We start from the raw sequence: 25,212 nt of genomic DNA, 5'->3' as shown, positions 1-25,212 counted from the left end.
TGATCCAACTGTTGTCACCTCTCATAAAGTGTGAAATTGTTTCTTTCATTGTTTGTCGATTCCTTCACAGCAGTGCAATCATGTGTTCCAATACTAGGGGGAAAAAACAACAACTTTTTCCTCAAATTTCTATTTATAGCTGATACACATGCCTTGGGAGAAAGCCGTGGAAATGTTGAACATGAACATCTTTAATCGTGTTGGTATAAAAGGATTATACCCGTTCATAATATGCTAACTAGAGCATGATTACACAATATCAAAAGCAAACCTAAATGGATGCAACAGTCCACTTTAAATGTCCATTCACATTGACCTATCACATCCCTTTAAGAGCTGAAAAACAGTCAGTTCACGTATTATCCCTTCGAGATGATTACAGCAGCACACAGCGCATAAACATCTCCAATCAGTAATCAGTGATCTATTATTAGCCACCAGCCAGATGTCTGTGTCTGATCTTGTTTCATTTGATCATGGCATTTTTATTAATGGATTCTCCAGAAACTCTAGATAACCCACTGTTATTATGCATACTGGTGACTTTTTTCACTCTATGTATAATATATTAGTTCTATTTTCATGCAAATGTCACAACAAAGTTGCACAGCGATGAAACTGGGTCAGTTACAAAACTTGATTTTTCTACTGTGGATAAAGAGATGACAAATTGAGGTCCTAAACTCCAGAGACCTAAATCCACCGCATATCTCAGGTTGAGCATTTTGAGTAAAGACATTTTTCCAGCAGTCGGGATTACTTATTTTTTATTCCTGATTCATTTAATCTAAATTAGATTACCACAATGCACCTTTTTGTTTAGATGTTGAATTCTACATTGATCTTGTCTGCTGCAAGTCAGCAACGACACGAATGAGACTGAAAAGCACAAAATCTCACACCCAAGATTCAAAATATTCCATGATCTTACAACACAATTATGTTTTTGCTGATTTACATAATATCAATTAACCCTCTGCTCACTGTTGTGAAATAGTATTACTCATATACAAAACAAGACAGAAAAAACAAGTTGGTGTACACTCAGAATCCATTTATCTGCCACACTCTCCAATGTACCCTGATTCTCATTTTAACAGGCATCATACCTTCCTTTAACTCCCCTGCTGGGGCAGCTTGAGAGCTTGCACTGTCATTTAATATTTAGTTTGGGTGAACCCACCCCACTGCTGCTCCCTCATACCCACACATGCACGTTTATGCACACTCACTTTATTCACATCTCTAACATGTCATGTTAGTTTTCTCTTTCAGATTTTTTAAATCAGCCTCTCAAAATAATTGTTTTGTAGGTGTTTTCTCGAGTAATTCAACCAGCTGTATGCGCAAACTTTTTGATACTGTCATGTCACAGCACAAGTAAACAACATCAAATTAAAAGCATGTAAAAAAAAGTCCCAGATGACGACATTGCCTTGCATCGTGCTCTGACAGTGTGTCTCTTTAAATGGTAGAATAAAAGTGTCTTAGATTGAAGCAGTTTATTCTGGACAACCAGAGGTATGACTGTGCTTCAGAAAACGGTTGCTCATTCTGTCAAGTGGACAAAAGCTGTTAAAAACTTGATAAAAATTAGCGACCTTATTTAGACTACTCGTCATCTGTTTTGAGAGATTATTCCTTCCTGACAGAAAGGTCTAATTTTATTCAAAGCACATTTCTAGAACAGTTTATTCTGATAGGCATTTCCTGCCTGACAGAGCCAATTTATCATACTAGCACCATGATAGCGTTTTTATTCTCCCTGACAGAACAAATGGTACCTCACTTGACAGAATGCCTTCTTTTCAATCATATTTGATTGTCCATTTAGAAATATGAAGTGTTTTTGCACAAATGTGCTACTTTTAACCTTGCATTCAAGATCTCAGAAATTCAAATTATAAATTGACATGCATTCAGGTCCAAACTATAGGCACAGGATGGATGCAGACGTTTGTGGTTGGCTTGGTGTAGTGGTTTATGAAACCAACTCAACACCGTTAAAACTGTTTTTATGGTATTTTGCCTTAAATTGAAAGTTGGAGATTTACAAGAAACTGTAGGAAAATCAAACAAATGACATTACAGTTATAAATCATGCGTCTTGGTACACTAGGCCACAGGGATGCCACAACCTTGAATACCTCATACAATTTTGACATCCCAAGAGACCGTCATGGTTGCAGCACCATGTTGGTGGCTGCAACCCATGAATACATGAATGGAATGAATACATATATAAGTAACAAGGCATACAATATATCACTTTTTAAAATGAAAAGCAAGAGACACCAACGGTTCCCTGTCCTTCACACTGACACTTTTTCTGCCGACATTTAGTCACAGTGCTAAATAATGTAACAGTGCTAAATAATGGCAACAGTGCTGACAGAGCTAACAGTGTTAACCTGCGGGGGACCAGAGGTTGGGCGCTATGCTTCTGCAATGACGCTGTCTTGATGACATCGGTAATTGCAATTTGAGCACAGTGCAGAGTTGCAGTTAGTAGCTAGTAGTAACTAGTGGGACACACACACACACACACACACACACACACACACACACACACACACAGGAACTCACATGCTTTGACATACATGTACAGCCGAGTGGTGTACCATAACACACAACAGAGAAGTTCGGAATACAACACACGCAGAAGATGCGTGCGTGCATTCATTCTCTGCTCAGAATGCCATTACTCCACTTTATATTAACATAGAAAAAAATCTGTACTGATTTATTAATAATCTGAATATCCTATACGGTGCCTAACAACAACATGAGCACCAAGTACAGGTTAGGCCACTAGTTATGTATTGTCCACTTTAAGGTACAAAAGTGGGGGGATTTTTTGTATTAGTGTGGCTTGGGTGAGCATGTTTGAGTGCCAGCTGGACACAGAGAGGGGAGTGGATTCCCTCCTGCAATGCCAGCTGGTGCACCTGCTCTGAGTTAACATGAATGGGTTAAAATGCACTCGTTGAAAAGGAGCATAGGAAGAGAAAACTGTTCATGGATACATACGTGCTGTCACTCTCAAGAGCAACTTTTCCAGAAATTTACTGTTTTCATGTATGCAAGGTCAGTTTATATAATGTTTTGAGATAATGTGAGGTGTAACGTCCTTCATGTATGTCTGTAATGTGTCTCTATGTCTACACAACCCGGCTCTGCATCATGTTCTACGACTACACTGCACAGAGTGTAGCTGTTCATTTCATTTTGATAATGTCTCCCCTGCCAAACACATAACTGCATTCAAATTTTGCATAGACAAACACCACCATGAGACTAATATTTGTGTCAACAGGTGAATTAACTGAGAGGCAGCGTGCTGCCACACACAGCAGTTGCACCTCCACGCAGCTGAGAAAAGAAAGTGAATTCCTCGTCGTTTATTTGGAGGCAAAGAAATAGTGTGACAGCACCACTCTGATCTTTAGTTCAAAGGTGTTATTTGTTTGTGACAGATGAGTAATTCCTTTCCTTCCTGGAGTTACAAAGCTTGAATCATGTGGTCATGACTACAGCTTTGCAATAATTTGCACCGAAACTGCACTTGGGTTTCTATTCAGTAATTCAACTTCACTTTCTGAGCACTGACGAATCTTAATCAAACATGAGTCGTGCTGTCTTTAAACTCAAGTTGAAATTAAAGTCTCCCTATCTGTTTTTATATAGATATAGGAGATACCGTGCATACGAAAAAAGAATGAGGCCCAATGTGGGTTTATAACAATCACAGTAATTCCTCTTGATGTGAAAGAGAGAAAACCGTCACCTTTTGAACCAAGTTTGAGGTATTTATTTATCTGAAAACTCTTTCCACTCAATGGCTTCCATCCTTTTTCATTCTGCAACCTGTTCATCTTCAAGCAAACTCAAGTTCAGACGCCCCTCTGCCACTCTGCAAACTCTTGACCCAGTGAAACTTGTTAATCTCTTAAACCCCCTGAACCTGTTTCCTCCTCTGCAACATTTCATCCCTTTCTTCTCTGCAGTCTCGATCCATCTGGAACGTCTTCACCCATTGCATCATCTTACTGTAAAGGCTTTAACACCTCTTGCTTTCTGGAATCCTCCCAAGACATTTCTTCGACTACCTTGAAGCCACATTTGCAATTTGCATTTGATGCATCAGAAACAGTAGAAGTCACAGAAGAACTATCTCTGTCACAAAGTGCAAAGGGGGACACATAAACACACACACACGCACACAGCCTTATTCTAAGTAGCAACAGACATCACATAGGGAGATTACGGAGGGAGCTGTGTCAATGTGTCAGTGTGTGAGTGTTTCCTCTGTCTCTCTCTCCCTGTCTCTCTCCATCCATCTCTCTCGCTTACTCCCCCCTCCCCGTTCTGAGACAAAATGGCCAGATGGCTTCCAATCCTACATGCTAATCCACATCACACAGACTGTAGCTCTGACACACCTACCACAAGACTACTGCTCTGCTTTAGACAGCAATGCCCTTAAACACACACAAACACCCCGCATGAGGCCACTACACATTTATCAACTGTCGACAAGAGTCCTAAACGATAACCGCAGTGAACAATAGCAGCATAACTCATCCAGACTAAGTCCTCAACAGATGGAGGCCTACTTGTATGTGCTGTGTGTCCTACTATCATATTTCAGGCAGCCCAGTTAGCAGGCTACAGGCCAAGATGAGGTCCTGTGTCTACTGCTTTTGTTAGCTGAGGTAAGGTAAGAGAAGCTGTGTGTGTTGGGTTACACTGGCCAATGGAAAACAAGGGGAAGCCCAGAACTGCACACTAAGAGCCATAAAGACACACAGGCAGATACACTGGAAAGAAATGTTTCATAATGCTTCAGTGTAGAAATGATATTTTGATTGTACTGTATCATTTCTTTTCTATGATTATGTTAAATAAGGGTGCAGGACAATTTATGGTTATATATACAGTATGTATATGTTGTGATGGGGTTAGGGTTAGGGTACCTACAAGTAATCTGAAACAGCAAATATAATTTGAGGGAGACATAATGCTGAGCAAATTACATTTTTTCAGCATTTTTCCTCACCATTAGCATAGTTAGGAAATGTTGCTAACGTACCTGGCATGCAGCAAATATGTATTTGACAATGTATTTCATTTGTTTTCCCCCAAAACAGGCGATGTTGAATGACAGTATCCACTCATAGAAACCACGGCATCATTTTCTATTCCCTTTTCTGGTCACATTTAACTAAAATCACGATCCTTTCCTAACCTTAACCAGAGTGCTTTTGTTGCCAAAACCTAAAACATGAGTCTGGATGCAAAACTGGGGATCTGCTATCAAAGTCCTGGACTATGCACGCCTGCCATCCTCCTCCACCACAAAGTCTACATGGTACATGAATATAGTGCTTAGCTACCTGAAGGAAACACTGTCTCTGAATATAATCCCGGCAGTAATTACATTGCTACAGCAACATAAATTCCAAACAGTAAGTGACATAATACATGTAATTTCTCAGAGGCAAGGTTGCTGGACCAATTAGTAAATCAAAGAAAAAAATGAAACATACCAATACATTTATCAAAATGGCTGAAAGATTATAAGTTTCTTGTAGGTAGTATTGCATAAAATACCTGCCTAAAAAATAGAATAATCCTTTATTTGAGTAAAATATCACATTTCTTTTGTCAAGCAGGAAAAGCCTCATTTATTAAAAGCGCATATGAATATAATTACATGTAGTACCTCATAAGTAAATGAAGATAAATAATTATTTTGTCTCTATGTTTCCCTCCCTTCAATCTTTAAAGGTATCTCTATCTAGCACTACAGAAGGTGTTCACATAAATATTTATGGCTAATAAAAATAATGGTAGTTTTGGTTATGCAAGATGATCATACAGGTCAGTTGTGACAACACTTGCAATTAAAGCCAAGCCAAAATAAGCTTTGATTTTGCCTGCACAATTCATGTTTACACTATAAACCGTATTCTTTAGGGTGCAGTTTTACTTTTATTTTTAATAATACAGAGCTAACATGCAGACCAGACCTGATACCACCTTTCAATTAGCTTGTATTTGTGAGCTTTCTTTGCAAACATAAAATTTTCATGAGGTGCCTGTAACCTAGAGACAAAGGCCTCATATGAACACTTTCAACTGATGGTTAACAGCTCTTAACATGTAGACATATAAAGCGCAGAGCTACTAACTGTCCATTTGTCTGTAACAGACCTGTGTAGATGAAGGTGTGATGAATATATAACGCTGGTTGAATGTGTTGCACAGCATCTAAGACCCAGAGCGGCAGCCAAATACCCAGCAACAGTTTCACAGATCAGCTGAACAGGATGTATAAACACCAAACACTCTAAGGGTATATCACAGCATCTCCGTCTGTTTGTCTCTCCATTCTCTGCATTAGATTACTACTGTAGGTCTGGCTTCTTGATGGCCAAGGCCAGTAATGTGTAACATGCAGTACTGAAACAAACTATTTTATGCACTTTCAAAAATTCAGATTATTTCACATAGAAATGACAGTTTTAATCATCATTTTATGTTATTAAACTACTGGTGACTGTGAGGAACACACAGGAAGAAATAGCAGTGAACACTCTTTATATTGGCAAGAATCTGGTGATACAATACGTATCACAATAAAGGGATTGTGATTCAGTATATCACTTCACTCTAAGCAAGGACATATATTGCAGTTTTTAAAAAATCTAATTTTAAAAGGTTATAGTACATCCTTTATGACTCTGCTGGTTTCATAGGGCCATGTTATTTGCGTTTATAGTGATTTGTTATGTTAGAGCAGAAGAGTCAAATGGCCGTTGACTAATTTCAACATTGCTGGGGTTTAAATACAACATTAAATGCTAGGGGTCGACCGATATTGCTTTTTTCGGGGCCAATACTGAATATTAGTAGTTAATCAGACAGATAACCGATATTTGGAACCAATATGCATTTACAATAAAAATGAAAATCTTTCTGTCAATATCTAGAATTTGGAATATAACAAACTCCAAAACAAAACTTTGTTTAAATGTCTTTAGTAAATGTTTAATTAAAACTGAAACTTTCAAGATCATATACAGCAAGTTCCCTGCACCTTTTTTTAAATAAAGTCAACTAAAAATTTAAATAAAACAAATTAAAAGTTGCTCACACTTTCTTTGCACTTTTTAAATAATTAATTTGATAGTGGATCAGTAAAATAAAATGCTAATACAGATAATCAGCAAATGCCAAATACTGGCCCCAATAAACATCCAAGCCGAGAATCTGTCAACCCCTACAAAATGCCACAAATCTCGGTATGTATATTATAAATTAAAATTGAATACAGTGTTTTTGAGTATCACAAAACACTGCAATACTCAAGAGTATCAATATTTTCCTAAACCATTAGTGGACACAATATGAACCCCTGGATGAACACAGTGAAAGAAGAACAGAGTCCAGTCATGGTGTCTGGACAGATAGATTAGTGATGCATGGAGGGGCACGTATCATATCAATACAACAGGCCAATGTTCAAAGGGAGCAGCACCTTCAGCATCCCATCCCCCAATTCCTCTCTACAACCATCTCATCCTCCCTCCATCACTGACATGACTCTAACATCCCTCTTTCACGCGACAGCCAGACAACAGGTCTCCCATCAGGCCCTGCCTCTCACAAATCCGAGGATGACTGCGCTCCCTGGGAGATGAATCCCTCCGTCCCCCTACATCAGCCCTGACACCATGATCTAAATGAGCAGAGGTGATGGGGAGACACGCAGTCACTACTATAGTCATTCCTTCCATCCTTCTCCTTCACCACCAGCGATGGCTGTGGAAGAATCCGAGGCAGAACAGCTCAGCTTTCACAGGACCGGCCCCCACCCCCACTCCGCTCCCCAATGAAGTCAGGTGACCAGATGTTGTATATCTCCCTGTCACTATACAGCCGCCATGAAACTGCTACACACATCCATGTTAATGCCAGGAGACAGAGGCACGTCTCTGCTCTTTCTCTGTGGTCATTAAAAGAAACAAATGGAAATAAAATCTATTTCTTCATGGAGATCCTCCCTAGAAAGGCCATAAGTGAGGCAATGCAGAGATAACAAAAGAGCATCCATCAGCATATTAACCATCCATCACCCCCCTCCATCCTCAGCATATACTGCTCTGATCCATCCGTCAGCCTCGGGTCTACAGACCCAAAATAGCATTGCTTCTTTTTTGTTCCAGTGTTGCCACTGCAGCTGCTGCATTTCTCCAGGACTGACACACACACACACATACACATACACACACAAGGCCCCACACAAACGCCACCATTGATTCTAACACCTCCCCATCAATAAAGATGCTATTTGCGAGGCACAAGGGAGTGCATACAGAGATGATGTGATGCAGAGGGGGGGGGTATATGATCATACAAATACATCTGATGCAGGCATCCATTTCCATCTCGCCCTCACGGACAGACTGCTGATGAAACAGCTGCCTTCTTAGCAGGGCAGAATGCAGAGTGGAAGAAGGAGGAAAAAAAAGGCTACAAAGCACCCCTACATACACAGCCTCCCCCTCCTCCTCTCTTCTCCTCTCCTCCCTCCTCTGCCTCCCCCCCTCCACATCTCCTATTGCCATACACAGAGAGGGAATTACCTGAAATATGTCTTCACATTCTCTTGCTCAGTGTTTCGCCTTTGGGCCCGGAGCTGTGGTAGATTCATCGTCAGCCGTACAGTCCTAATGACAGTTTAAAGGCAGGATTGCCATTCTCTTGTCAGACCAGTTCCTGACCCTAAAAGCAAGCTTGTTCGGCAGGCTGGATGCTTCACTGGCTGCTCACTGTTCCCTAGCCCATGATGTCATCCACCCTGCTTTGCTCATTGGCTGAGAGGCTGAATATTAATGCAGGAAGCGACTCTGGGGGAGGAGGCAGCCAACGGGCAGACAGAGTTAGTTTTCTGTTTAACAGAGCAAACCTGCTCAGTGAGAGGGCCAGGAGGGAGGGAGAGAGTGTGTGTCCAAGGACGGCAAATTGAACAAAAACAGGCTTTGCCAAAGTATTTTTTATATGTAACATTTGAACTGACAGAGCCTTTAAAGGGCTGTGTTTGATGCACTGGTTCCTCTAAAAGTTACGGTTTCCCAATGTATAGGCCACATGAAAGAATACAGCATTTAGGAAGTAAATTGTAAAAATATAATAAAAATTACAATGACTTGCACCAATAGTAGTTTATAAAAGGCTTTCACAACTAATCACAAGTTAAAATCACTGCATTTTAAATATTTCTGAAATTTACACCACTCAAAGCGTCATATTCATCTGCAGAAAAAGGACAAGTACACTTTTATTTTGTGCAGGAAGGGGAATTCTGTCATTTAGAGTTATATTAGTCTTCAAAATAAATAGAAACAGAGTAAGGCAGTTTTTTCTTTTTTATAGTAGATGATGCTGGTAAATTTAAGAAACTCTACTGTTTTATCTATGAGGATGTTTAGTGCAAACTGAGATGTGACATATTATAACTGGCCTTACTGGCCTCATCTAATTGATGACTAATGATATGACATATAGGATCATGGTTTTAGTAAATTGGTGTTAAAAAAAGGCATGCTTGTTCTGTGCACAATTTTACATTTCTGGCAAAACCTGATTCTATTGATGTGATGTTTTTAATTTATTGTAATGCTAAATTTTCACATTTTTATACATATATGGGGGTGAACAGAAATATAAAGCATAGAAAAGCGATAATTTACGTGGCAATATTGTATTGATACATGGATGCCAAGTATCAATTTCATCAATATATAAATTATTAATACTGCAGATACAAATTAAACTTTTGATAGCCTATTAACATAATGAAATAAATTGGGTTACCCAGTCTGATAGATACTTTTTGCTGCAATAAAAATGAATAAACAGACTAAAAACTTGTCCTTATTAGATAAAGGAGATGTTATTAGAGGTTATTAAAAGTTTTCCCATGGGAACATGGTTGCTGTTGAAAAATGGTAATAAATGAAAATAGCAATATATGTTATGGCTATATATTTGGCATATTGGAATACATTTAAAATTGTATCCTGATTCAAGTTTCATGATAATATCATCTCTGGTGATTCCTGCCCCATACACACATATATATAAATCTATACAGAAGAAAGGAGTAAGAATCAAAAAAGACTCACTTACATATTATATATTTACATATTTTTCTGGAATGTTTTTTTTCTGCCAAACGTCTACAAATTTCATTTTTCTAGAGTATAAAAGTGACTCTGGGTTATAAGCGGGCGGAGAGGACAACCAAAATCCTCGCTGCATTTGCCCTAATTTGCCTATGATGTCATCTTTTTCCTCTATCTCACCTGTGATTGGCTGACTGGCACAGCATCTGCTCAGTCTCATGGCTAGTGCTTCAAGCCCAAGGTGGAGGCCTATCTGAGGCTCTGTGAATCATGGCTGGTTGTCCTGACAACCCCTGTAATGTCGATTCCTCGTCGGAGAGTAATATGGCTGTTCTGTGACAGTGTTCACTCAAATGGAGAACCTGATGATAGCGAGAAGACTGTGGCCCTTAATTCACATCAGAAGTTGGCCTTTCTTATTTTTTTATAATTACATTGCAATTATATATTCTGAGAAGCTCTAGGGAAAAGGGAGCTTTCAAATAATACATTGTATCAAACATAAAGATACAATGAGATGTTTTTTTTTTTTTTTTAAACAATCCGATGAGACTTCTCCAGTCTCTGGGATTAAATATACAATAAATATCAGGAATAATCCAATGCAAATCTTTTGACAGTATAAATTGTTCTCTGCTCTGCAGGCACACAAGTGTTAGAATAGCGAGACCTGATTTAACGCTGCCAACATAGACACGAAAGAGAAATGCAAATGTGGATTCAGTTCAGCAGTGCCACGCAAACATTTTAAAGCAGAGAGAAGGTTTTGCTCTGACAATCAGGATCACTGTTCACTTACACAGAGACGGTAAGGTGCAGATAATACAGAAAAGTGTCAAAATACTCCTGGATCTAAGACAACTAAAGCATGACAAAAAAACCCATCTGGATAATATCTACTCTTAGATGTTATCATTTCAGTGTTTCCCAATCAAATCCTCCCATGAGTCTAATACAGCAGCAACCACAGAATCATTCATTTTCAATGCTTAGGACTTTCGTACCTGTGACTCTCTGAATGATCAACGTTTCAGTGGGGCCACCACAGCAGGATAGAGAGGAAATACCCTGGACAGATCAACTGTCTGACACAGGCCCATCACATTGACACCCTCAAACAAATGACCAATTCCAGGTCAACATGAACCAAACTCACAAGTCTTTGGATTCAAGAGAAACCCAAACAAATCCAGAAAATCCAGAAAGATGAACTCCTAACTGTGGGGTGACAGTACTTAATTAATTGTTGTCTTTTTAAAATTTTTAAATACCCACATTTTTGGTTTCTTGGAACAAAGCCACCACAGCTTTGCACTTTGGGTCAACAGTGTAAATGACATCCACAGCTGAGTGAATGTCACAAGGATTTATAAGGGCCCTGACAAATCAAGCCGATAGGGCTGTGCGATATGATGAAATATATCTTCTGACAATAAAAAAGGCATCTATGGTTTCATATTATCCTATATTGTTAATTTAGTTTATGTCATCTGATAACGTTTTGTGTCCGTCAGAATGGCCGAGGGGGCGTCTACACAATGCATGGCACCAAAACAAACAAACTTGGAAGAGCTGAAATGCGACACTGAAAGGGATTCAGCACAAGACACAGACACCGTTACTGTTTTTTTGGCCAACAGCATGAGACGCTTCAGCGTTTCATTTTTTCTTTCTCTCTCCTACGGCCCTCTCACAGACACACACACAAAAAGCAGGGCTTTTGCAGCGTTCCAGACAGTGACTATTTAGTTGCATTTTGAAACTATGGAGCACAAATACTATTAATATATGAACTGGAGAGCTGGTAGTTTGTTTCCAGCTCGCAGTGGATGAATGTTACAGTTACTGTTGACAAGATGCTTCAAGTCCACAGCAAAAACATCAACACTTCCAACCTGAGACAAGCCCGGTCCTTCACAATAAAAGCTCCACAGGTTCCCCTTTGATTTATCTAGTACCACAATACTTTTTTAAACTTTACTACAATAGTATTTTATTTAACTTTATACTTTACATCATTTAAAATTGTAACTGTATTTTATTCAACTTTATTATAACAGTAGTTTATTTAACTTTATTTTATGGCAGTAGCTACTTTATTTGTAACTGTGGTTCTTTTAAAATCTTTTTTTATTTCAGAAGTTTATTATGGTTAAGAGGAGATCTCAAAATATTGTGTATCGCAATATAGCCTAAAAATATTGTGATATGTGTGCACTTCATGTTAACCTCCTTCAGCCAATCAACAGGGCCAAGCTGAACATTTATGGGGCCTCGGCCAGAGTCCGAACCCACCACCGAACAGAAAAAACACACACAACTTCTTTATATGCCTGCACTGACGTATGCTTCAAATGATGCTCAAGTTTTCCTCTAACCTTTCCTTTTGCCTTCATTTTGTAGATTCAAGTGGATTTAACAGGTGAAGTGGACGGATAAATCTGCTTAGGTGTTTTGTACTCAAAGGAAACAAACTGGGATTGCAACAATGATTAGAAAGGTCACAGACTTTCTACAATAGTCAGTATATGTCCTTTCACAGCCATGTGTGTCGTTGTCCTTTAGAGGTACTGAACCCAAACCTGCTTCGCCTTTGTAAAGACCAGCACAACACTGAGTCATAAAACGGAAAAACAAATCTCTCATTTACACAGTATCCACATCTGCTTCAATCAGGTCTGGTGTCTCAAACACTCTCAGTATCAACAGCTGCATACTGACTGATGCAATATTTTTTCTATTTCACATTCTGCTAAAAATGTTACATTTACTCATTAACTTAAGCGTTTAATACTCAAGGCAGATCCTTTTCTAAGGCTTGGTGGTGAAAGCTCAGATGAGGAGCTGACGGAACAACCTGCAGCTGCAGTGAGGAGGAGCATGATTTACTAGTATCCATAGGCTGCTGTCAGTGATCAGCTTTATATAATGAATCCTATAAATATCCTCACAGGGAGAGCACATCTCTGTGGTGACATTTTGTATTAAACCCCATCTGGATTTTACTAGTGCTTTGGGCACAGTCAGGAAAATCGCTTTCAAGTTAAATCTATATAACCCATATAACCTGATTAATATGACGTAATTAAGCATAATTAGGTAGGTTGCGGAAAAAAAAGTGTTGTAATCTGGTTATAAGTGTCCGAGTTTATTGTTGCCTGTAATTTTAAGCATTTTTTAGGCTTGTTATTTCACTGTAACCCTTAATAACACACATATTTCACCCTTTTGTGCAACAAATAATGAAATCAATGTGGCATCCATATTTGTGCAGAAAATCACAACAAGCGTGTGCAGTATTACATCTATCATAACATGAGAATCATGAGTATTTTGTAAAGGGAAAACAGGCAAAATAGTTGAGACAAGTAGCCTCGAGACGAGGCTTCACAGATGGTTTATTGGTTGTTTGGTTAACCACCTTGATCCAGACTGAAATATCACAGCAAATATTGAATGGGTTCCCATTTAATATTGTGCAGACATTCATAGTGCCCTGGGGATGAATCTTATTGATCCTGGTGATCCCCTGACTTTACTCTGGCGTCACCATGAGGTTGATATTATTGTTTCTTAGTAAAACTTCTCACTAATTATTTGATGGATTACTATGAAATTTGTTACAAATATCCATTGTGTCCATCAAAAAATGAAAAAAAAAACCTGCTAAATCCTTCAGTTTTTCTCTAGCACCACCAGGAGGTCAGTCACTGCTTTGATTTATCGAGTGAATTTATCCACATGAAGTGGGTGAATTGGGAAAAAGTAGTAAATTTTGTGCCACTGATATTCTCGATTTCTGGATGATTCATATTTTACTGTAAAATGTTGCGACTTGTTATTAAATATGTTACAGATATTCATGTCCCCACTTTGCTCAAGACTTCCAACACTAAAGACAATTCCGTCAGCCTCAGCTCTACTTTGTGTTTAGTGCTTTTTAGCAAATGTTAGATTTTTAAGATGCTAACTTAAACTGTGAAACATTATCACGTCAGCATGTTTGCATTGTCATTGTGAGCATGTTTGCATGGTCATGTTAGCATTTAGCTCAAAGCAGCACTGTGCCTAAAGGATCAGACATACTCTGCGTGCTCCATGTCTGCAGACAGCTGTGGACTTGTACCATTAAGGCCGCCTGCAGTTTTATTCATACTGCAATTGAGGGGGCATATCAGTCCACCGTTCCATGCATGCGCAATGCCCGATCCACATTCCAGTTGGTGGCGATTAAACACAATAACTTTGTTTGCAAACTGCCAAAAAAATCAAAAACAAGCATGTGCCTTAGGAAAGAAAATAGTGACCTTACAACAGCAAGAGGAGCTCCTGTGTTTTTTTTAAGATAACAAGGAAACAAATAACCTAAAAACAACTAAAAAATGAGATTATAAAAAAAAAAACAGATTATATTTTCTAACTGGAGCACCCCAACTGTCACACTCACTATGCATGCAGTCCTCTGCACACAGACGTCTACACAGGGGTCCACTTGAACCCTTGCAGATGGGGGTGGATGATGACGATTACCTCACATGGACCAAGCGAACCCTCATGGACAAATAAAGTATGAGGAGGACTTAAGGCCTACAGCCCCACAGTGCTGCTAGTATGGCTGTAGACAGGGTTGTTTGTATCTACTTTGTAACTTATGTGACATAGTATACTGGATTCAAAGATTTGTGCACCTATTATTGGGTTCTTTGGTTCTTATAAAATGGATGGTAAGTGATAAATGGACTTTGGCAAATGGCATTTACATAGCACCTTACTCGTCTTCTGACCATTGCAAACAATCATCCATTTTTACATTCCAACGCTGGTGGCAGAGGCTGCCATGCAGAGGGTCAATCAACTCATCAGGATCTAATCTAATGCTCATTCACATGCAAATTTGTACACCAGTGACAATTTGGGGTTCAGTACCTTGCCCAAGGACACTTTGACACGTGCATTGGAGGAGCCAGGGATCAAACCGCCGATCTTCCGATGAGTAGACGACCCGCCCCCTCCTGAGCCTCAGCCTCCACTGCTTTCTGGGGAAAAGGAAAAATTGTGAATTTCTGCAGTTTGCTAAATAAGTGCAATTATTTTATGGCATTTTACGGAAGTTTTGCAATCCAGTCTTTGACCTCAGAGAAAACTCTGTCTTACCAACTCGTCAAGGCCAACTATAATAACCATCAACAGAAACACTGAATAGTTCTGTTTGTTGTGAACTTTCATCACATCTGCATGTGCAGTGTTTCCTCGTGATCGCTTCTCATCTGTCCAAGAAGAATGTATCATTCCACAAAATGGAAGGCAGAAATGTGAGATGATAGGTTCTTTGGTCTAGAATCAAATAATCACAGCACTGGTCAATCACTACACTATGAACTATATCAAATTATGGTTTAGATTATCATATTATGGCAGAGCTCAGTGTGCCTTGGGAGCAGAGGCAGAGGGAAGCTTCAGAGAGACATGCAAGCCTCGCAGGAAATGATGATATATGAGAGGAGATGAAGTGTGTGGGCGAATCCCACTGAACTGAACTTCGCTCTCTGCTATGGTGATCAATAAAATCTCTCACCTCTCACCTGGGCCTGAAAATATATCTTGTGATAATAACTGTGCAATTTTCTTTTAGTAAATGCTAACATTTTGGGGTTTTTTTGCTGAAGTCATACATCCAAGTGGCAAGTGTTTCTTTGGCTTTTCAGTTTGAATTCCAGAATGAAAGACACTTGATGCTTGTTTGACTCATTCAAAGAGTGGTTTACCAAGATGGAGTATGTTAAGATTTAAAGTGTGCAACTTATATAGTTTTATAAAAGTGAATATTGGCAATTATAATAGCACATTTAAATATTTGTTCAGCATAATCAAAAAACTAAACTGGAGTATTTTATATCATATCAAATGTAATGTTTAAAGGACAAAAATTGCACAACTACAACACCACCAAAAAGCATATGCAGCATCATAAAGTAATGCTCTAAGTGTGCTGATGTCGGCGGATAAAACACAAGAGAGATGGCTGGTATGGTATTAAATGCTCTTCATTTTACCACATCAGATTAACTTCTGTAAGCCGTCCACTGGTAACTTGGCATGTAAAAGATAATAGGTCACGCTCATCCATGCTACAGCTACATTCACAAACACGATAACTACTTTTTGTGTGCACTAGCACAGCAGAGATTACCCCCAAAGGAATATAATTGAGGTTAGTAGGCCTCTATCCTGCTGATTATGGGTAACCTATTGATAAGTTAGCAGTGCTACGTGAGCTCATTAATTCTTTTCAGAGTGAAAAATGCTCAACAGTGAGCGGTGACAGCTGAGCGCAGTAATTACAGATTACAGCGCGGTTTAATGTTGTGCACTTAACACCTTTGGGTGTTTTGCAGAGATTTTAAATGTAGGCTATGTTACATGTTTCAACCTGCTTACCTAAACAGGGTGCCAAAGCCGAGAGCATTTCATCTAACTCATGTTACCGTATGTTTTGGATCATGACTGCTAGTTTGTGCCATCAAACACATTTCCATTGGGGGTGGTGTGTGTGTGCGTGTGGAGGAGGGGGGTCTTATTAACATTTTGCAGTATCATAGTCTGCTGTGTCTGGTGTTTGTGAGGCTTTCGTGATGCATTTAATGTGAGAATGGTTGCTGTAAATGTAATACATATTGGCTCGTGATGTGTAAACCAATTTGGGGGATTAGTGCTGATAAAATATGATGATATCAAAAACTATTTTATTTGTGTTCAGGGTAGTGTCACATCCTGGAGGAAACTCATTAAGCCCTCAGTGAAATATACATATATATACATATATATACTTTTTTCAGCAGTAAATGCCTGAATTTGCTGTATGATCAGAGCAAAGAGTGGCAACTATTAACAAGCCAGTAGAATATACCTACACAAACAGGGACTTCACGTGCAGCTTGACTGGCTACCACAACAACTAACCGAGAAGCTCGAGGTACAATGCACACAAAGGTAGTTTGACCTCATTCCCTGCTCAGGATGCCATTACGCCACTATATGTTTACTTAGTTTGTTGCTATATTAATGCTCTGAATGCCATACACAGACTCTGTATTATTCTACTGTTGAACTTTTCCCGTTCAACATACTGTAACCTCTGGATTGTAACACAGTCTGGTAAATCCATTCTGAAGAGGGATTAGGGGATTTTTATTATGACATTTGTCTGACACTGAAATCTACAATATACAAATCCATGTCACACTTAAATTACCTCAGACTTTAAAATGAGGCAGCGTCACAGCGTTTGATGTTATTATGGTGTGCAACAAAGTTAATGGGGGTGGGCAATTAAGATAAATTTAAGCAAATATGTCAGGTATTAGCCATGCTGATTAAACATTAATCACTTAATTCATTTAAAATGCTGTTTAGCAAACAGCTGAGTGTAACAATCAGGGAGGCTCATAATAAAACATGAAAAATGACCCGCCTAAAGGCCACCATAGCTTTTTTGACAACAACAAGTCGTGTTAGATTTCTGTTGTACAATGTCAGACTGGCCAGAAAGTGTTATATACAGGATTATGAATAACAGTCTAAAATTATACTACTAAACACCCTTAGTGCTATAAGTGCAGCATAACAACAAACCTGCATTATTCATTGAAGCAGCATGAAATCACACAATATTAGTAATTTGAAACAATTTCAGGACACCAGCTCAGACGCTGCTTTAAGATGCTCCGAGACACACCGTTGAATATAAAACAGGGAAAATAGTGGCCTGTGGGGGTTAGAGAGAGGGGTCTATTTGAGAGCTTATAAAGGGTCAGTTATTACTCAGTTATTGCTATAATTCAGATGCAGCTTTAGCACAATCCCAACAACATAAAGCGTATTCATCTTTCAACATATCTCAAAAAATCCTGTATACACACAAGCCACAGAGAGTCCATATTCACTCCACCTTTGCTGACATGCCTGTGTTGAACACACCCCTGCTTTAACTCTGCCCTCAATCAAGCCTTGTGTGTCAATATTAATCAGTGCATGACAGGAGCACCTATCCGCTCTCAGAGGCCAACACAACACAAAAGTCCTATCCATGACAACAGCGGTCTGAACAAGCCCCTCCCACTGACAGCTGGCTTATTGTGTGCCGTGGCTCTGAAGCGGCCTTGTTTCCCTTAGCTTGGACAGTTCAATAACTAATCTCAATGCAGCCAGCAGCATGTAGCTTTGAAAATGAGTAGGGCAGGCTCGATGGAAAGTCATAATCTGCTTGTCGTTGTTGTGTCGGGTAACTGGGAGGTTACCTTGTCAGTTCACATGAGGATTCAGAGATAGGGCAGAAATAGCACACACACCTTTGGCTGCACAACAGAGTAAGACTCATATTTCAAATTTGCTCTGCAGTTATGTTGTCCTCTTGAGTACCTGTGTCCTCGTTTTTTCATGAATTTTTAACACCAAACATGCCCTGGTGGACTAACACCTTTTGTTTTGGGTTATTAGAATTCGTAACCAGTTATTCATTTAGCCAACAGTTCTGCACAGGAACACAGTATTTGCCGATTTTGCCAATTCAAGTTTGCACCACATTTATTTTATCAATAACTTCTCAGCCATTTCTGCGGAATAATTTGCTTTGTAATCAACTTGCTCATATCAAAGGTTATTGCTGTACGTTTGCAATTATTCTTCCAAAGATTTCAAATGACATTTTGATCTGCCATTTTATCATCCCCCCTACATAATGAAATTGAGAAAGGGCAGCCATAGTTTGGTCTTCATCCTTCAGTTCATTCATCCATCTGCCACATCTCAGACACCCAATTTTGACTGAGCTCAGAGGATGATGCATGTGAATAAAGCTATACTAATTAGCTCAAGGAAGGTGCCATATGCACTCCCTTTGGTTCAGTGTATTAAGGTGCAGGATCCATTTAGTGGGTAGAGAGAGATCTTCTATGTCTTATTTGTCATATGTCATATTTTAGTTATCAATATTGAATCGAACATTTTAAAATTTTAAATTTTAAAACATTGTCACTTTTAGTAGACGACTCCTATAAAAATAAAATAAAGTAATATAATAAAAATAATAATAAAAGTATATAGGAAAATTGATGAATCATTTTAAAACCTAAAATCTAGTACACACACAGAAACTAAATTTATATTCCAGCATTCATATGCACTACAATCTAATCTAATCTATAAGCCACTTATTAGTTCCCAGACACATAATAAAGAGTGTGTATGTGAGTATCATGTAGATGCTATGCACTTAACTTCAAAGTCCTTCTTTGTCTTATTAAACTGCACTGAAAAAAAACTATGTTTTGATCTGATTTTTTCTGATTTTTTTGATCTGATTCAAGTTTCCCGTAAAAAGTAATTGTATTTTTTTTCAGTGCAGTTTGGGAACTTTGATTGATCCCTGTCCATAGTCTTTCCATTTGTTTATCCATCTGTCTGGCTGTCTGTCCTCCATTAGATTTTTACAAAACTTGAATCAATTATGGATTACGTTTAGAGCACAGCAGACCAGTAAAAAAATCATCTGTGACCAGTCATAAATTCTTTGATGTAATGCCCTACTTTAATGTGTTGACCTGTCGAGTCAACCCTCCGCTAACGGTTACTTACAATGACATCACACATCAAATGTGAACAGGACTCGCAGCGGAACAAACGGTGGATCCCCCTCATGTTACTGCACACAGGGCACGCGAGCAGCCCCCCCTCCTCCCTCTGTCACATGTAGGCTAATGAACAGCAGGCTCGTGCTCTTGATGGAGCAGCCTTTTGGGCCACAAGAACCCTGTGTACTCACCACTTTCTGCTTGGACACACACAAACAATGGGACACGTCTGGAGTGCTTGGGGCCCAAACCCCGAGGAAGGGCAGATGGTGCCCGGGATCGAGGACCGCACCCCCATTAACATGAGAAAAGAGAGGGACAGAGGCGGGGGAACAGGTACCCTCTCTCCTATTTCCCCTTTCCATAGAGAGATTAGAGAGGGGGTGACTCATTTACTCAACAGAGTCTGTGGTGCTGATTTGGAACCCAATTAGGAGCAAGCTGTCAACTCGGCAGCAGAGAATATCAAATGTGAGGATCCTGTTTGAAAAAAAATCTATGGTTGCATAAAAAATGCAGTTTTTTCTATCCATATTTAAGTTCCTGTTCATCACTTATTTAGGAAATTTCATTTTGCATGTGTCAAACTAGAATAACTCAACATTATATTCAAAATATGGGTGAATAGAACATGTTTGAGTTTTTTATTATATACAGTGTGTTTTTATGTGTGTGGCTACAGTTCTTTGGCAGAATTGCTGTAATTTTTTAGGTGAAAAAGTATAATGGCTCTTTTTTTATTTAACTGTTCCCCTAAATTTAAGCGCCAGCAGGTGGTTAAACCAGTAAAATGTTTTTTCAAATGCGCATAAATCTAAGATTTAAGTGGTAACACATAACAGGTTTTTATGCAGCAGGCCACAGCAATACAAAAGCTCAAAATAAAGCAGCTATAGAGTCCTTGTATTTGATAACTGGAAATTAATGTGCTGTTAAAATGTAAGAGTATCTAGCAACGTTATGAATAAGTTACAAGGGTGATATAAAGCAACTTTTCCTGAATCTTTCTGGACTGTGTAAAGCTCTTTCTCAGATTACAGCCATCATAAAACCCCTGGTGATTTGAAGAAAAAAGAAAATTCCAGCCTGCTTGCTGTATCAATACAGAAACTGCCTGGTAGTGTTTTCCTTTCTTTCCACTAGAGGCATCTTTTACCTAAAAACATAAACACTCCTGTTGCCACAGCTGCAGATTGTAGAGCCGGAGCCTCTCTCTGGGTGTACTGAGGCCGCTCTGTTATTTTCACTCATTAGTCATACCAACCACAATGTGAGAGGTTCTCATGACCACGGTATTACTTTCTCAAAAGAAATGTCTTCCTTTATCGCCTCTATTTCAATATAAACCAACTTCTTGGGAAAGTTGAGCTATATCATTTTAAGTTTCAATTTGAGCACCACAATGACGAAATCATTATGATTATTATCACGCAAAATGATGAAAAAGAAGAGACTAGAGAGAAAGAGGAGCGCAAGAAACTAAATAGTGCATTTCTGTATGTGTGGTCTGTGGTGCACTGCATATTGTTAAACTCATATTTTGTCTCCCCCCAGTGGCTATTTGGAGGACATGTGGCACCTCCAATAAATTCATATGTCCTCGCAGTATTGACCACTTTCAGCACAATATCTCTTTACATAATTACTGCATCCCACATTGACTAAGGGACCTAATTATCTGATTGCAAGAGTAGGGGAATCATGCCTTTTCAGTTTGCTCTGATATCAACTTTAACCCTTTGAGACCTGAGCAAATTGACCTGACCAGATTTTTTTCAAAAACATGATAGACAGGCAATGAGCAACTTAGAAAGTGACCCAAAAATTAGCAAGAGGTTATCACAATATCACCTGAAATGAACCAAACAAAGAAAAAGTTCAAATAAAAGAGCTGCAAAAAGTGCTAAAATAATATTAATAAATTTAAATAATAATATCAGATAATGAAAATAATTGCAAATATATTTTTTGAAAAATGTCCCTAATCATTTGCTAATTTTCTTACATTTCTCTCTTTTTTAGCTCATTTTCAGGTCATGTTTTTGTCACCTTTTGCTAATTTTTTGCAGTTTGGGAGACACCAAGTCGCTGATTGTCTTTTTTTCCCCATGTTTCTGAAAGAAATCAAACCAGTTTGCGTACATTTTAAAGGTTTAAATATTTGTCAAAGGCTTCTAAACGCAGCACAAGAAAACTGATGTCAATCCAGATTTCAAAGGGTTAAAGAAACAGAAAGTGCTGTGCATGTTTACTGTCATGGAAAATGAGGTTAAAGCCCTGCAGTTTCATGTTTTGAGTTGGATTAGATGCAATGAGGGGGGATTTAGAAGACTACAAACTTATTGTGTATTTTTGTGAATTCAGTGGTTAAACCTTCAGGGTACTTTGTACAAAGCTGTGTACATTCATTATGGAAAACATGTTGCACAACTCTTCTCCACCATATCGTACTTTATTCCCTGAATATGTCCAACTGTTTTGCATTTATCACAGAGAACCCCCCCGATGTCACACTTCACAGTGAAAATACTGTCTAAACTGCAACATGTTTCTTTTTCACTAAGTCGTATTGAAGTCATAATGGTGTGCACCTTGTTATGTGTGTGCGTGTGTATGTGTGTGTGTGTGTGTGTGTGTGTGTGCGTGTTTCGACAGTAAGAATATGACATAACTGAACTTAGAGCTGTGCAATATGTTGATACTACCTAGATATCACTAGATATGGTCTTTGATTTTTTTTGATATTGTAAGTGTTTTCTTTTCCTGGATTAAAAGGCTGCATTAGAGTAAAGTGACAGAATTTTATGAACTTCACAGACTACTCTAGCTGCTCTATTATTTGTCCACTTATACTTTGTCCACTTAGTCATTATATTCACATTACTGATCATAATTTATCAGAAATCTCAGTGTAAATATTTTGGGAAAACACCAATAGATAATCCTCCAATGTTTTGGTCAGAAACATTGTAATATTCCATTTTCTCCAAATCACCCATCTCTAACTGAACTAAATATCATTATATAAAAATCTGACACCTGATTAATCATTTGCAGACGTTCAACAATTCTCCTCGTAACATTTAGATATGTCGCTTCGCTGATCAACAAAAAGGTCATCAAAGTGTCACTTGAATTTTGCCTCTATGCAAAGGTGCCAGAGATTAACTGTAATCCAAGACTTTGAGTATGGTGATATTTATATTATGACATGAATTTATTGCTAATAATTTGACAAAACTTGATAGAAAGCCAGTTATTAGCATGGGACTAATTAGTAAAGCAGTTTGCATGGACCCCAGAAACAGTCTTACCCTTTTGTTTATTTACTTTGTTTCACTCTAAGATCATAAAACAACAGGTGTAACATTTTATAAGAACGCACAGTTGTTAAGTCAGTAACCCTGCATAAAGCATGTAACTTTTGTAAATAATTAAACAAATAAAAGCTCTCAGCCATCTAGGGAATTTGTTTGGCTTCAGCAGCCCTGACCGATTCCAGTCTGCAGGCCAGCTCAACATCACGCCTGTTCCAAACCAGGCCCACTGTTAATCTTCAACCCGGCCTTTATCAGACTCCGTCAACGGCTGCTATGTTGTGATGAACAACCACAATTATGTGGAGATGGACGTGACAAGAAGCCGCCCAGCTGCCTCAGCAAAAGCTCTAATTTCAGGCTTACTGTAGACGCTGGTCAGGGGAGCAATGATAGGTTAAACAGGCCTACCTGGTAGATTGTGCCCTTGAAGTTGACTGTGAGGGTGTCATCAAAACCAGCACCAACAACTGGTGTGTGGACTGTAGCCATGGCTGTGAGTGTGGTAAACAGAAAAACGAAGAAGCCTTTCAATCTTTAACTGGCACATCCAAAAAAAAAATTGGCAATTATTTTGTGTGCAACCTTACCATGAGCTTGAAGGTTGCATTTACGGTCACTAATCCATCTGTGCAGAGAGAAGAAGGGAAAAAAAGCAGAAAAAACATGATAACCTTGGTAATTTGGCCACAAAATCATTGTATTTTGTTATGACTACTCGAAATACATTCTGGCCATTAAATTCCAGTCCTCGGCCAATTTTGCACAATGAATTCATCAATAAAACACATCATAAAACACACACTCACATCATAAAACACTTGAAATTTTTGTGGAACCCCAGTGATAGCAGCCGAGTCCTACCCAAGTCAGGCAACCGGACGCGGCCTGATTTATTTCTTTCAGCCAAGTTTGGGCTAATGCTGGGCCAGGCTGTTTTTTGAATACAGGCATGTGATGGCAGTATCGCCAGACAAATAAATAGTTGGGGTGTTATTCATGCAGAGTTACAGCAAAATCAGGCAACCAGACGCTGCCCGACTTCTGGCATGCCGAGTTTGGGCCGATGCTGGACCAGGTCATTTTTTGACAACTAGCAAGTTATGTCAGTGTCACCAACCAGAATCAGGCTAGCTTATTTGCCTGATTCTGGGGCATCATTCATGACTAATCTCACCTGGGTTTGGCAACCTAACGCAGACCGACTTATTTCTTCCAGCCTGCTGAGATTGAACCAATGCTGGGCCTGGACATTTAAGTGGAATGTTTCTGCTGGTGAATAATTTCAATGTGTAGCCTATTTTCTAATCAATAATGAAAAATCTGTATTTCTAGGGAGGACTTGGATGCATACATGAAGGTCTTGGAGCATGGTAATTAGAATATTCAAGAAGAAAAATGTTCCCTCTTATCAATGATGTGCTACCCTGTAATGAAAACACAAAGTGTTATGTCTATATTCATACAGACAGTAGGCTAATAAAATTTACAAACCTGTATATGTATGTACATACCTGTATATAGATACTACTTGTTGTCTACAAGTCACTTAATGGCCTGGGCTCAAAATATATTTTGTGTATGTTAGCTGAGTACAAACCTGGTAGGGCCCTCAGATCTGCAGGGACTGCTCAGTTAGTGGTGCCCAGTGTTAAAACTGATGTGGTAAATCAGGTTTTAGTCACTGGTGCCTGCTGCTGAAATCATCTCTCCTTGTATTTGAGATATGCGCCAAATGTAAGACAACTAAACTTACAACTGTCCTCTTTTCTGCAGCTTTTTAGTAAACATTGTTTGTGGTACTTTTATCTATTTTTCAGTTAGTTTTTAAACTGGTCTGTACTATTCTTATATCTGCCTGTTCTTTTATTTTTCGAAAAACAATTTAATTACTTTTTTCATACCTTTTGACTGTATAGTACTTTGAAGAACATTTGTGTGTGATAAGGTGCTACACAAATAAACTTCCCTTGTCTTACAACACCACAATGTAAAGTGACGTTTGAACTGGATCGATTAATCGACAAACTGACATAAAATTAGCCTAATTTTCGACAATTTTGTTTCATTTTG

The 25,212-nt window shown here is 38.8% G+C and overlaps 1 protein-coding gene across 2 annotated transcripts in view; it reads right to left on the bottom strand.

Moving 5' to 3' along the window:
• LOC121952544 (serine/threonine-protein kinase PAK 3) overlaps positions 1–8,811 on the bottom strand; it is a 39,997-nt gene extending 31,186 nt beyond the window's left edge. The window contains exon 1 of one of the 2 annotated variants that reach the window (XM_042499297.1): positions 8,651–8,811. The gene's annotated coding sequence lies outside the window, so the exon portion shown is untranslated. The remainder of the gene's footprint in view (positions 1–8,650) is intronic. The other variant, XM_042499298.1, reaches the window with a different exon arrangement.
• Between the last annotated feature and the right edge of the window lie 16,401 nt (positions 8,812–25,212).

This window comes from Plectropomus leopardus, chromosome 13 (assembly GCF_008729295.1).
Source record: "Plectropomus leopardus isolate mb chromosome 13, YSFRI_Pleo_2.0, whole genome shotgun sequence".
NCBI lineage: Eukaryota > Metazoa > Chordata > Actinopteri > Perciformes > Serranidae > Plectropomus > Plectropomus leopardus.
Note: the sequence above shows the minus strand (reverse complement) of the source record. Positions and strands in the feature narration are given on the sequence as shown.